A 13,606-nucleotide genomic window follows, 5' to 3' on the forward strand; every position below is an offset into this window, starting at 1 on the left:
TCTGCCCAGTCCTCCTGTATGAATTCAGCTCAGGTGTCCAGGTAGTTGGCCACCAAGTGTGTGGTGCAGGCTCTCACCTACAGTTCTGGACAGGCATGGATGATTGGTGTAGGCACAGGCATCCGGCTGCAGCAGGGGGACACAGGCTGAGCAAGGTTGGGGGCTGATGGCCACCCTAGAGTGTCCAGGAGGAAAGCATGTCCCTGTTCCCTAGACCATGTAGATGGGTGGGTTTTGCAGCCAGACTGTTAGAACCCAATGCTGTTGGCTGTAAGGACTGGGGGGCACCTCTTATTCATGGGCCCCTGTCGCAGGTGGCTTGGTGGCGTGGGGGGAGCCACCAGTCCTCAGGCCCCTGATGTGGGTAGGTGAAGACTCTGCTTAATGGGCAGAGCAGTGTCAAATGTCGTGAACCTGCCACTTCACAGCTGAAACAGTTGAAGTTCGGCTTCCGGTATATACCCTGCTGTACTGTGGTAATGAGAGCCTACGCTGTTGAAATGGGCCTACACCAGTCTATGCAGGGGGAAAGGCACTCAAAGTCCGTGGATCCCTTATGCCTGTGCCTAGGCAAAGGAGCTGTGCCTAACCTGAGTTCCTGGCTTAGGGGAGCTGGCAGTTTATTTTTTCCCTTGTTTGTTAATTTGTTCCCTCTCCAAGGCTGGGAGAATGGTTCAGGGCGTGTGACGTGTCCTACTTCTGGCCCAGGGGACTCGGCAATTGCTGAAGCCAAACCGGGGCCCCGTGCAGAGCAGGGAACAGGGAGGTAAATGGGGGTGTTTTTGATCCGTGTGGTAGGCTGGGTGCAAGTACTTAATCTTTTGCTGATCAAGGGCTGCTTCTCACTGGTTCTGGATGGCCGAGTAGACTCTGCCACTGGGTCTCTCCTGGTGCGGGAAACACCTCCTGAGTGCCGCTGCTTGCCTGCCTCACAGCTCACCTTTGAGCTGATCCAGGCTGAAGGGCTCAGGCTCTCGCTGGGTCAGGTCTGGCAACTCCTTGTTGCTTCCAAACTGTCTTAACCTCCCCCTGCCACACAGTCCGGTTCCTCAACTTTGCCTTTGATGTTCAGGGCTTCTAGATGATCATATATAATTGATTCACTTGTTTTTTTGGGTCTTTGTTGTAAGAGAGAACACCAGAAGCATCTGGCTACTCCGCCATCTTGGCCCCACCTCAGGATTCAAACCTAGGTATTAATTCCAGATTGTGAGCATATTATTTTCTACAGTCTCTATTTGTTTTAAGTCGGCTACATGTATCATAACCCTTCTTTTCTCTAGGTTTCCTACTCCTCCTCCCCAAATTGTTTTCATTCGTTTATGTGTATATATGAAGGAAAGTTTACTAAATTAGGTAACACGATTAATAGTTGTAACATTTCTCAGTGTCGTTAATATATGGAAAAAGAATTTCTTTTTTGTTGTCTAAAATTAATGTATCACTGTTATATAACGTAGTTTTGTGTGTATATATATACACAGTGTATATAATACATAAAATAAAATTGTAAGTAATGTCATGTGTAATTTGTTTTAGTGAAAGTAACTGTGCTTAGTTTAGTTTCTTATCATCTAACAGATCAAAAAGTCAAACCCATTGCCGTGGAGTCAATTTCAACTCATAATGACCCTAGGACAGAACAGAACTGCCTTATAGGGTTTCCAAGGAGTGGCTGGTGGATTCGAACGGCCAGTGTCTCAGTTAGCAGTCGATCTCTTCAATCACTGCGCCACCAGGGCTCTATCTAATAGATAAGGCACATCAAATATGGTTGTATGTTAAATGAAATAACTGAGCTCTCCTTGATTATTACTTATTTCTTTAATCATTAAAAACTTAATTTAGGAAATAATTTACAATGCTTATGGAAGACAGAAAGTAGGTAATTAAGGGCTTGTAGGTAGCTTTAAAGGACAGAACTACAGGTAGGCATGTGCCATATTTGGACAGAGAAAAGGGAAATAAACTAGCAGGAGGAATCACTTAGTATTTATTGTGCCTCAGTTGTGTGCTTACTGTTGTTGGTTCTGGGATATATTAGTGAATAACGGACAAAAATCTTTGCTCTTGGAGTATGAAAGTGAGTAAAAAGGATGAATTTAGGTGGAAAAAAAGAAGGAAGAAACAGTGGATGGTTGAATATGTTTTTTGATTGAAGAATGTATTTGCTTTTATGTCAGATTAGTTTGCGTTTTCTAAGATTTTATATACATTTTATGTATATAAATAGAATCATATGGTATGTATTCTTTGTTTATCTTCTTCCACTGAGCATAATTTATTTTGAGATTCATACATGTTGTTATGAGTATCTGTAGTTCTTTTTTTTTTTAATACCATAGTTTATCTATTCACCTGTTGAAGGATACCTGAATTGTTTCCAGGTTATGACCATTACAAATAAAGCTAGAGTGAACTTTTGTGTACAAGTCTTAATATGAACATATACTTCCATTTCCCTTGGGTGAAATACCTAGTAATAAAATGGCTGGAACATATGGTAGGTGTATGTTTAACATTAAGAATCTGTGAAGCTGTTTTCTAAGGTGGTTGGACCATTTTATATTCCTACCAGCAGTGTGTAAGAGTTGGAGGAGAGTATACAAGGGCATGAGTACCAGGAATTGAGGACTATTGGGGGCTGTCTTGAGGCTGGCTACCTTACTGCCTCTTTCCTTCACTGATTTCTTATTTCTATCTCCAGTGTCATCCTTTTACTTATCCCGTCTTGTGTGGCAAAGCATACTTGTGTTTGTCTAAAGCGTTTAAAGGAGCTCTTTATATGAAATACTAGTTTCAAAGAACTTTTCAAAATGGTATGAATGTGACTACAGGAAATAACTGTCTTTGCAGAATTGAGTAAGTTCATGAGAGACTATGTGCTAGCAGCACCTTAGGGGCAAGTATTTCAGCAAGCATCTGGGGAAGAGCGTTTCTTAAAGCCAGGATTTCATTCCCTGTCACTCTCTACTGCTGCTACTTGCCCAGACATATGGCTTGGTTCCAAGTCTGCCTGCTAGCCTGACCTCAGTATAGACTGGTAGCTGGCCTCTGCCACCTTAGCAAAGTAGATATATGTCATGGTTTGAATTTTGTCTCCCCCAAAATGTATCAATTTGGCTGGGCAACGATTCCCAGAATTACCTGGTTGGTTTCCAGTTTGTGATTGTAATTTTATGTTAAAGAGGATTAGGGTGGGATTGTAACACCACCCTTACCAGGCCACATCCCTGATCCAATGTATAGGGAGTTTCCCTAGGGTGTGGCCTGCACCACATTTTACCTTACAAGAGATAAAAGGAAAGGGAAGCAAGCAGGGAATAGGGGACCTCATACCATCAAGAAAGCAGTGCTGGGAGCAGAGCCTGTCCTTTGGATCCAGGTCCTTGTGCAGAGAAGCTCCTAGTCCAGGGAGCACTGATGAGAAGAAGGCCGACAGAGAGGGAAAGCCTTCCCCTGGAGCTGATGCCCTGAATTTGGACTTTTTGCCTACTTTACTGTGAAGAAATACATTTCTCTTTGTTAAAGCCATCTACTTGTGGTATTTCTGTTGTAGCAGCACTAGATGACTAAGACAATATCTAACCCCCATTCCCTCCCTCTGTCTCCCCAGTGTCCAGCATGCACCTAATTTTACTTCTTTAAATACCAAATTTAAAAACAAAAATATTTTAACTGTATTTGAAGGAACGTATTTACTAGCTTGAATTTTTGTTACGCTGTTTTGATAACACGAGGCTCTTGGGAGCTGTTAAATTAGGTAATATAATTAACTCTTGCTGAATGTCTGGAGATTGTTTTGAGTTCTTTAGTTTGATTTCTATTACATCTTGATGTTGGGTTATCAAATATTCTTTTTTAATCAAAGAATTATATTTCACACTAAGAAAAACACAAAATGTGAAAAATGTATGTATTTCTTATATTACTGCAAATTTCAATTTTTAATACCTTAGAAGAGAAGAAACTTAGAGTGGAGACATGTAACAATACTGGGCCAGCTTATGGTGAATAATATCTGACTTACCTGGGGTAACCTACGTGGCAACGTAGTCATTTCAGTTCTGTTTCTACATTTCATAGTTCATGGTAAATACATTTTAAATAAAGAAGGATGTTCACTGAATTCACAGTTGGTGGGTGAAAGCTGGAATGGAAAATTTTAAACAAAATAGAAAAATCATCAGACTGGGTAATTTCTAGGAAGTTATTTACTACACAGTATTCTTCCACTTTCCAGTTCTTCACCTGTCATTTGTGTAAATACATAGGTCACAATGTGGGTTTCAGATTGTTTTCCCAGTGCAGCAAATTGCCTAAGTTTCTTTCATCACATTCATAGTCTCCTGATTCACCTGGTTATACTGATAAGCATTGCCCTACATTCTGCGGCTTTTTTAATTCATTTTTTGCTCTCTGGTCGTTTTTGACTTACTGATCTTTTTTTTAAGCAGTTATGCTCTTTCTAGGATTATTAATGTGGTGATTAAAATTATGCAAATTAGAAATGAAACCTATATTTTTTATTCTGTGGGTTTTATTTTTTGGCCAATATAACTTACAGATGAAAACAAAAATCTCTGGCACTCCTACCATTTATTATATTTTTATGGGGATTTCTCTGACAGTTGCATTCTGTTCTTTCTTCTTACTATATTTGGATTCAAGATATACTGTAATTTTGTGTTCATCTCTCTAGTTTAAGAGTTTGTCGTTTTTCAGCATTTAATTTCTGACAGTCACTTATTAATTAACCAATCTAGCAGCTTTGAGTTACCTCTAAGCCTAGTTTTCAAGGGATTTTTTTTTTGAATATTTAAAGCCTATTTAAAATATATTACATATTTTAAATAGCTAAGCATCGATTTTCTTACAATGTATGTAGGTAATTTTACAGTTATAATTAAGCACATAGTATTAAAGAATGAAACTTAAGGAACGATTAATACTTGAAGTCCCAATTGCTTGAAAACCAGATTGATAATACTGAGTCTCTTGTACCAGTAATCAGTCTTAATTTAGTGTGCAAGATAAGACTTTTTTCCTAAAAGCATATTAGTTGCATAAAGAAAATTTACTGATTTTTTTTATTACCTATCACTTACTATTTCTCATTGACTCTAAGACATTATTAATTGTAAGATGCATCATTATTTTAGGTACCAAACATAAAAGAAAGAGAAGACATTGGTTATTAAACTGTGAAACAATGCTTTCTTATCACTTAGACTCATTCTTTTTTATAGCTGCATTATTTTCTTTTGTGTGTGTCTGCCATCGTTATTCAACCAATCATTTGTGCTTGGCCACTTAGTTTCCAGTATTTCCAAATAATATTGTATAATAAATAACCTTGTTCTTAAGTATTTTTGTGTGGTTAGAGGCACATCTTCACGATGTATTACTTGAAGTGGAATAGCTGGGTGAAAGTGTAAATGCATTTGTTGTTCTGTTAGATATTGCGAAATTCACCTTCATATGGGCTGTACCATTTTTCATTCCCGCTAGCAATATATGAAAATGCTTGTTTATCCACACTCTTGCCTGCGGAATGTATTGTTGAGCTTTGAATTTTTGCCAGACTGATGGGTGAGAGATGGTATTTCAGTGTAATTTTAATTTGCATTTCTCTTGTGAGTGAATTTGAACATTTTTCACGTCAAAGCGTGATTATTATATCTTCTTGTAAATTGTATGTTCTTGTCTTTCACCTATTTTTCTATAGGAGTTTTGGTCTTTTTTTTCTCTTGATTTAAAAAAAAAAGACTTTTTCGTTGAGGGATATTAGCCTTTTGTCTATGATGTATGTTGCAAATACTTCCTCCCAGTTTGCTTTTTGTTTTTTAACTTTGCTTATGGTGTTTTGCCATGCAAAGGTTTTTTATTTTTTTGTAGTCAGCTTTAATAATTTTTTACTTTTTTGCATCTGGTGTTTTAACCATAGTTAGAAAGTAAGCATTCCCTACATTCTACTTATATAAAAATTCACCCATGTTTTTTTCCTAAAACTTGTATGGTTTCACTTTTTTACATTTAGATCCCTGGTTCCTTTGGAATTTATTCTTGTGTGTGATATGAGGAATGGATGCAATTTTATCCTTTTCAGAATGGCTACTCACTTGTCCCAACACCATTTAATTAAAAAGACCAACTTCACTGCACAAATCTGGGATACTTATTTTTTTTTATATGCTTTAGTTTTTTTGTAGCTGGGTCTATTTCTGGACTTTCTTTTCTGTTTTATTGGTCTGACTGTCTATTCATGCTCCAGTACCGCACTGCTTTGTAGTACCTTTTTTCTTTCACTTACTTGTTTTTATTTTCATTTTATTTTTTAAATTTTATTGTGCTTTAGGTGAAAATTTACAGCGCAAATTTAGTTTCTCATTCAAAAATTCATACACAAATTGTTTTGTGACATTGATTGCAATCCCTGCAATATGTCAGCACTCTACCCCTTTCCACCACACGTTCCCTGTGTCTGTTTGTCCAATTTTCCTGTCCCTTCCTGCCTTCTCGTCTTGCTTTTGGTCAGGAGTTGCCCATTTGGTCTTGTATATTTGGCTGAACTAAGAAACACATCCTTCACTTGTGTTATTGTTTGTTTCATAGGCCTGTTTAATCTTTGTCTGAAAAGGGGGCTTTGGGAGTGGTTTCAGTTATGAGTTAGCAGAGTGTCCGGGGACCATAGTCTCAGGGGTTCCTCCAGTCTCTGTCAGATGAGTAAGCCTGATCTTTTTTTGTAAATTTGAAGTTTGTTCTATATTTTTCTCTGCTCTGTCCAGAACTTTCTGTCGTGATCCCTGTTAGAGCAGTAGGTGGTAGTAGCCGGGCACCATCTAGTTCCTCTGGTCTCAGGCTGGTGGAGGCTGTGGTTCATGTGGTCCTTTAGTCCTTTGGACTAATATTTTCCTTGTATCTTTGGTTTTCTTTATTCTCCTTTGCTCCGACGTAATGGGACCAATGAGTATATCTTAGATGACTGCTCACAAGCTTTTAAGACCCCAGATGCTACTCACCAAAGTGGGTTGTAGAACATTTTCTTTATGAACTGTGTTATGCCAGTTGACCTAGATGCCCCTCGACTATGGTCTCCAGCCCTCAGCCCCAGCAACTTGGTCCCTCAAGCTGTTTGGATGTGTCGAGGAAACTTCTATGCCTTTGCCTTGGTCAAATTGTGGTGACTTCCCCTATATTGTGTGCTGTCTTTCCCTTCACCAAAGTTGAAACTTTGAGGGAGGGAGAGGGGTATTCACTAATCATTAGCCATTAGAGAAATGCAGATCAAAACTACAATGAGATACCATCTCACCCGACATTACTGGCACTAATCAAAAACAAACAAACAAACCAGAAACTGACAAATGTTGGAGAGGTTGCAGGGAGATTGGAAATCTTATGCACTGCTGGTGGGAATTTGAAATGGTACAACCACTTTGGAAAATGATATGGTGCTTCCTTAAAAAACTAGAAATGCCATATAATCCAGCAGTCCCACTCCCAGGAATATACCCTAGAGAAATAAGTGCCGTCACATGAATAGACATATGCACTTCCATGTTCATGGCAGCATTATTGACAATAGCAAAAATATGGAAACAACCTAAGTGCCCATCAACAGATGAATGGGTAAATAAATTATGTTACATACACACAATGGAATACTATGCAAAGATAAAGAACAACGATAAATCTGCAAAACATCTCACAACATGGATGAATCTAGAGGGCATTCATTATGCTGATGAAATAAGTCAATCACAAAAGGACAAATATTGTATGAGACCACTATTATAAGAACTCAAGAAAAGGTTTACACACAGAAAAAAACATTTTCTGATGGTTGCAAGGGTAGGCAGGGAGAGGGAGGGGTAATCACTAATGAGATAGTATCATTTTCTGTCTTACAGTCTAGTCTAATCTTTGTCTAAAGAGTTGACTTCAGGAATGGTTTCAGTTCTGGGCTAACAGTGTGTCCAGGGGCCATGTCTTCTGGGGTTCCTCCAGTCTGAGACCATTGAAGTCTGGTCTTTTTACTAGAGTTTGAATTCTGCACCCCACTTTTCTCCTGCTCTGTCAGGGACTGTCTGTTGTGTTCCCTGTCAGGGCGATCATTGGTGGTAGCCGGGCACCATCTAGTTCTTCTGGTCTCAGACTGATGGAGTCTCTGGTTTATGTGGCCCTTTCTGTCTCTTGGGCTAATATTTTCCTTGTGTCTTTGGTGTTCTTCCTTCTCTTTTGCTCCAGGTGGGTTGGGACCAATTGATACGTCTTAGATGGCTGTTCGCTAACTTTTAAGACCCCAGATGCCACTCACCAAAGTGGGATGCAGAACATTTTCTTAATAAACTTTGTTATACCAGTTGTCCTAGATGTCCCCTGAAACCATGGTCCCCAGATCCCCGCCTCTGTTACTCTATCCCTTGAAGTGTTTGGTTGTATTCAGGAAATGTCTTAGCTTTTGGTTTAGTCCAGTTGTGCTGACTTCCCCTGTATCGTGTGTTGTCCTTCCCTTCACCTAAGATAATTGTCATCTACTCTCTAGTTAGTGAATACCCCTCTCCCTCCCTCCCTACCGTCATAACCATCAAAGAATGTTTTCTTCTGTGTTTAAACCATTTCTTGAGTGCTTATAATAGTGGTCTCATACAATGTCATTTTGTGACTGACTAAATTCACCCAGCGTAATGCCTTCCAGATTCATTATGAGATGTTTCACGGATTCATCATTGCGTAGTATTCCATTGTGTCCACTCGTCTGTTGATGGGCACCTAGGTTGTTTATATCTTTTTGCTATTGTGAACAGTGCTACAATGAACATGGGTGTGCATATTTGTGAACGTGCTACAATGAACGTGGGTGTGCATATATCTACTTGTGTGGCGGCTCTTATTTCTCTAAGATATATTGAAGTCTTTTGATAAGCATAAGTGTTTTAATTTTTAGGAGCTCCCAGTTATCAAATTTGTCTTTTGGTGTTTGTGCATTGTTAGTTGTGGTTTGTATTGTATTTATGCCATGTATTAAGGCCCCTAGCATTGTCTCTATTTTTTCTTGCATGATCTTTATCATTTTAGGTTTTATATTTAAATCTTTGATCCATTTTGAGTTAGTTTTTGTGTGTAGCGTGAGATAGAGGTCCTATTTCATTTGTTTACAGATGGACATCCAGTTATGCCAGCACCATTTGTTGTTTTTTCCCCATTACATGGACTTTGGCCCTTTGTCAAATATCAGCTCCCCATAGGTGGCTGGATTTATTCTGGATTCTCAATTCTGTTCATTGGTCTGGGTGTCATAGTTGTACCAGTACCAGGCTGTTTTGACTACTGTGGCTGTATAGTAGGCTCTAAGATCAGGTAGTATGAGGCCCTCTACTTTGTTCCTTTTCTTCAATAATGCTTTATTTATCTGGGGCGTCTTCTGTTTCCATGTAGAGTTGGTGATTAGTTTCTCCATCTCGTTAAAGAATTTGGATCAGGATTGCATTAAATCTGTAGATCGCTTGGCTGGTATTGACATTTTCACAATGTTGAGAGCATGGTATGTTTTTCCATTTACCTAGGTCTCTTGGTTTCTTGAAGTAGTGTTTTGTAGTTTTCTTTGTGTAGGTCTTTTATGTCCCTGGTTAGATTTATTCCTAAGTATTTTACCTTCTGTGGGGCTGTTGTAAATGGTATTATTTTTCTCATTTTCTTTTTGAAGTTCTCTTTGTTGGTGTAGAAGAATACAGCTGATTTTTTGTGTGTTAATCGTGTATCCTGCTACTTTGCTGAAACCTGCTGTTAGTTCCAGTAGCTTTCTTGTGATTCTTTTCGGTTTTCTCTGTATAGGATCATATCATCTGTGAATAGGGATAGTTTTACCTCTTCCTTACCAATTTGGATGCCGTTTGTTTCTTTTTCTTACCTTATTGTTCTAGCTAGCACTTTAGCACGATGTTGAATAAGAGTGGTCATAAAGGACATCTTTGTTTGGTTCCCGTTCTCAAGGGAAATGTTTTCAGTCTCTCTCTGTTGAGCATAATATTGGCTTTGTATAAATGGCTGTTGGCTTTGTATAAATACCCTTTATTATGTTGTATAAATTTCCCTTCTATTCCTGTTTTGCCGAGAGTTTTTATCTGGAATGGGTGTTGGACTTTGTCAAATGACTTTTCTTTATCTATTGACATGATCATGTGATTCTCTTGTTTTACTTAGGTGGTTGACTACATTGATTGATTTTGTAGTACTTTTAAATATCTGGTAGATTTAATCCCTTTTTATACCTCTTACTCTTTAGTGTTTTCCTAGCCATTTTTGTGAATTTGTTTTTGTATATGAACTTTAGTGTCAAGGTGTCCAGCATTTTAAAGCTCACTGGTATTTTTATTGGGAGCACATTAAGTTTATTAAATATCTTAAGTAGAATGTCTTAATGGTATTGCGATCTGCTAACCAAGAACATAGAACATCTTTCCATTTGTTCTAGTCTACTTTTGTGCCTTTCAGGAATGTTTTATTTATTTTTATTAAGTTTCTTGTCAAGTTTATTCTTTATTATTTTTTTCTTTTATGTTGCTATTGTAGATGGTTTTTTTTTCATCCACTATAAATCTTTTAACAGGTTATTATTTGTATCAGTTACATTTTTTACTTTATACTTATTGTACAAGCTCTTTCAGACTTACTTGTACATGGATTTTTTAAAGCTTATTTCACTCCTGTTCATACATGTAAAGGAAAATATTAAAAATCCTTGATATTCAAAGTCGAAATATTCTGAATTTTTTTTAAATTGTGCTTTAAGTGAAAGTTTACAGCCTAAGTTAATTTCTCATACCAAAATTTATACACACATTGTTATGTGACCCTAGTTGCTCTTTCTACAGTGTGACAGCACACTCCTCCTTTCCACCCAGAATTTCCCGTGTCCATTCAACCAGCTCCTGTCCCTTTCTGCCTTCTCATCTTGCCTCTGGACAGAGCTGCCCAGTTAGTCTCATGTATCTACTTAACCTAAGAAGCACACTCTTCACGAGTATCGTTATAGTCTTATAGTCCAGTCTAGTCTTTGTCTGAAGAGTTGGCTTCGGGAATGGTTTGAGTTCTGGGTTAACAGAGAGTCTGGGGGCCATGTCTTCTGGGGTTCCTCCAGTCTCAGTCAGACCATTAAGTCTGGTCTTTTTACTAGAATTTGAGTTCTGAACCCCACTTTTCTCCTGCTCTGTCAGTGATTCTGTGCTGTGTTCCCTGTCAGGGCTGTCATTGGTGGTAGCTGGGCACCATCTAGTTCTTCTGGTCTCAGGCTGATGGAGTCTCTGGTTTATGTGGCCCTTTCTGTTTCTTGGGCTAATATTTTCCTTGTGTCTTTGGTGTTCTTCATTCTCCTTTGCTCCAGGTGGGTTGGGACCAATTGATGCATCTTAGATGGCTGTTTGCTAACTTTTAAGACCCCAGATGCCACTCACCAAAGTGGGATGCAGAACATTTTTTTAATAAACTTTGTTATACCAGTTGTCCTAGATGTCCCCTGAAACCATGGTCCCCAGACCCCCACCCCTACTACTCTCTCCTTCGAAGTGTTTGTTTGTATTCAGGAAACATCTTAGCTTTTGGTTTAGTCCAGTTGTGCTAACTTCCCCTGTATCGTGTGTTGTCCTTCCCTTCACCTAAGGTAATTCTTGTCTACTATGTAGTTAGTGAGTACCCCTCTCCCTCCCTCCCCACCGTCGTAACCATCAAAGAACGTTTTCTTCTGTATTAAAACCTTTTCTTGAGTTCTTTATGATAGTAGTTTCATACAGTGTTTGTCCTTTTGTGACAGACTAAATTCACTCAGCCTAATGCCTTCCAGAATAATCCATATTATGAGATGTTTTGTGGATTCATCGGTGTTCTTTATTGTTGTGTAGTAGTCCATTGTGTGAATATATCATAATTTGTTTATCCATTTATCTGTTAATGGGCACCAAGGTTGTTCCCATCTTTTTGCTGTTGTGAACAGTGCTGCAGTGAACATAGTTGTGCATGTATCTGTTTGTGTGATGGCTCTTATTTCTCTAGGATATATTTGAAGGAGTGGGATTGCTGGATCGTATGGTACTTCTATTTTTAGCTTTTAAGGAAGCACCAAATCAATTTCCAAAGTGGTTGTACTGTTTTACATTCCCACCAACAGTGTGTAAGTGTTACAGTCTCTCCACAGCCTCTCCAGCATTTATTATTTTGTGTTTTTTTGATTAGTGCCAGCCTTGTTGGGGCGAGATGATATCTCATTGTAGTTTTGATTTGCATTTCTCTAATGGCTAATGATCGTGAGCATTTCCTCATGTGTCTGTTGGCTGCGTGAATGTCTTCTTTGGTGAAGTGCCTGTTGATATCCTTCACCAATTTTTTAATTGGGTTATTTGTCTTTCTGTTGTTGAGGTTTTGCAGTATCTTGTAGATTTTAGAGATTAGACCCTGATTGGGTATGTTGTAGCCAAAAGTTTTTCCCAGTCTGTAGGTAGTCTTTTTACTCTTTTGGTGAAGTCGTTTTTTTTTTTTTTTTTAATTTTATTGTACTTCAGGTGAAGGTGTACAGCACAAATAGTTTCTCATGAAACAGTAGTACACATATTGTTTTATGACATTGGTTAACAACCCCACAACCTGTTAACCCTCTAAATTCTCAACCTTTTTTTTTTTTTTTGGTGAAAATACACATAGCCAAAGATACACCATTTCAAAAATTTCTACATACACAGTTCAGTGACATTGACTACGCTCTTCCAGTTGTGCTGTTATTCTCACTTAAGATGAAGGCTTACAGAACAAAAGAGTTTCTCATTTAACAGTTACTACAAATGTTGCCCTATGACAATGGTTAACAATCTCACAACACATCAACAATATCCTTACTCAATCTTGGGTTCCCTATCACCAGCTTCCTTGTCCCCTTCTGCCTTCTGGCCCTTGTCACTGGACTCCTGTACCTCGTTAGTCTCATTTGGTTTTACGGGGCTGTCCACTCCCAGGCTGAACAGTGAACCTCGGAGGTAACTTCACCACTGAGCTAAAAGGGTGTCTGGGGACCACATTCTCGAGGTTTCTCCAGTCTCCTTTATGCTAGCACCATTTCTTAAAGAGACTGTCTTTTCCCCAGTTAACAGACTTTGGGCCTTTGTCAAATATCAGCTGCTCATAGGTGGATGAATTTACATCTGGAGTCTCAGTTCTGTTCCATTGGTCTGTGGTTCTAAAATGAGGTAGTGGGAAGCTTCCACTTTGTTTTTCTTTTTCAGTAATGCTTTACTTATCCACAGCCTCTTCACTTTCAGTATGAAGTTGGTGATTTATTTCTCCATCTCATTAATACATGCAGTTGGAATTTGGATGGAGATTGCATTGTATTTGTAAATCACTTTGGGTAGAATTGACATTTTCACAGTGTTGAGTCTTCCTATCCATGAGCAAGGTATGTTTTTCCACTTTTATGTAGGTCTGTTTTGATTCTTGGCAGTAGTGACTTGTAGTTTTCTTTGTATAGGTCTTTTAGGTCTCTGGTTAGATTTATTCCTAAGTATTTTATCTTCTTGGGGGCTGTGTAAATGGTATTGATTTTGTGATTTCATCTTCA

The 13,606-nt window shown here is 38.6% G+C and overlaps 1 protein-coding gene across 5 annotated transcripts in view; it reads left to right on the plus strand.

The window, feature by feature from the left end:
- Positions 1-13,606, plus strand: part of LRBA (LPS responsive beige-like anchor protein) — an 840,314-nt gene that overhangs the window by 42,129 nt on the left and 784,579 nt on the right. The gene's annotated exons all lie outside the window — the stretch shown is intronic.

Source organism: Trichechus manatus, unplaced genomic scaffold, assembly GCF_000243295.1.
Source record: "Trichechus manatus latirostris isolate Lorelei unplaced genomic scaffold, TriManLat1.0 scaffold00059, whole genome shotgun sequence".
Lineage (NCBI taxonomy): Eukaryota > Metazoa > Chordata > Mammalia > Sirenia > Trichechidae > Trichechus > Trichechus manatus.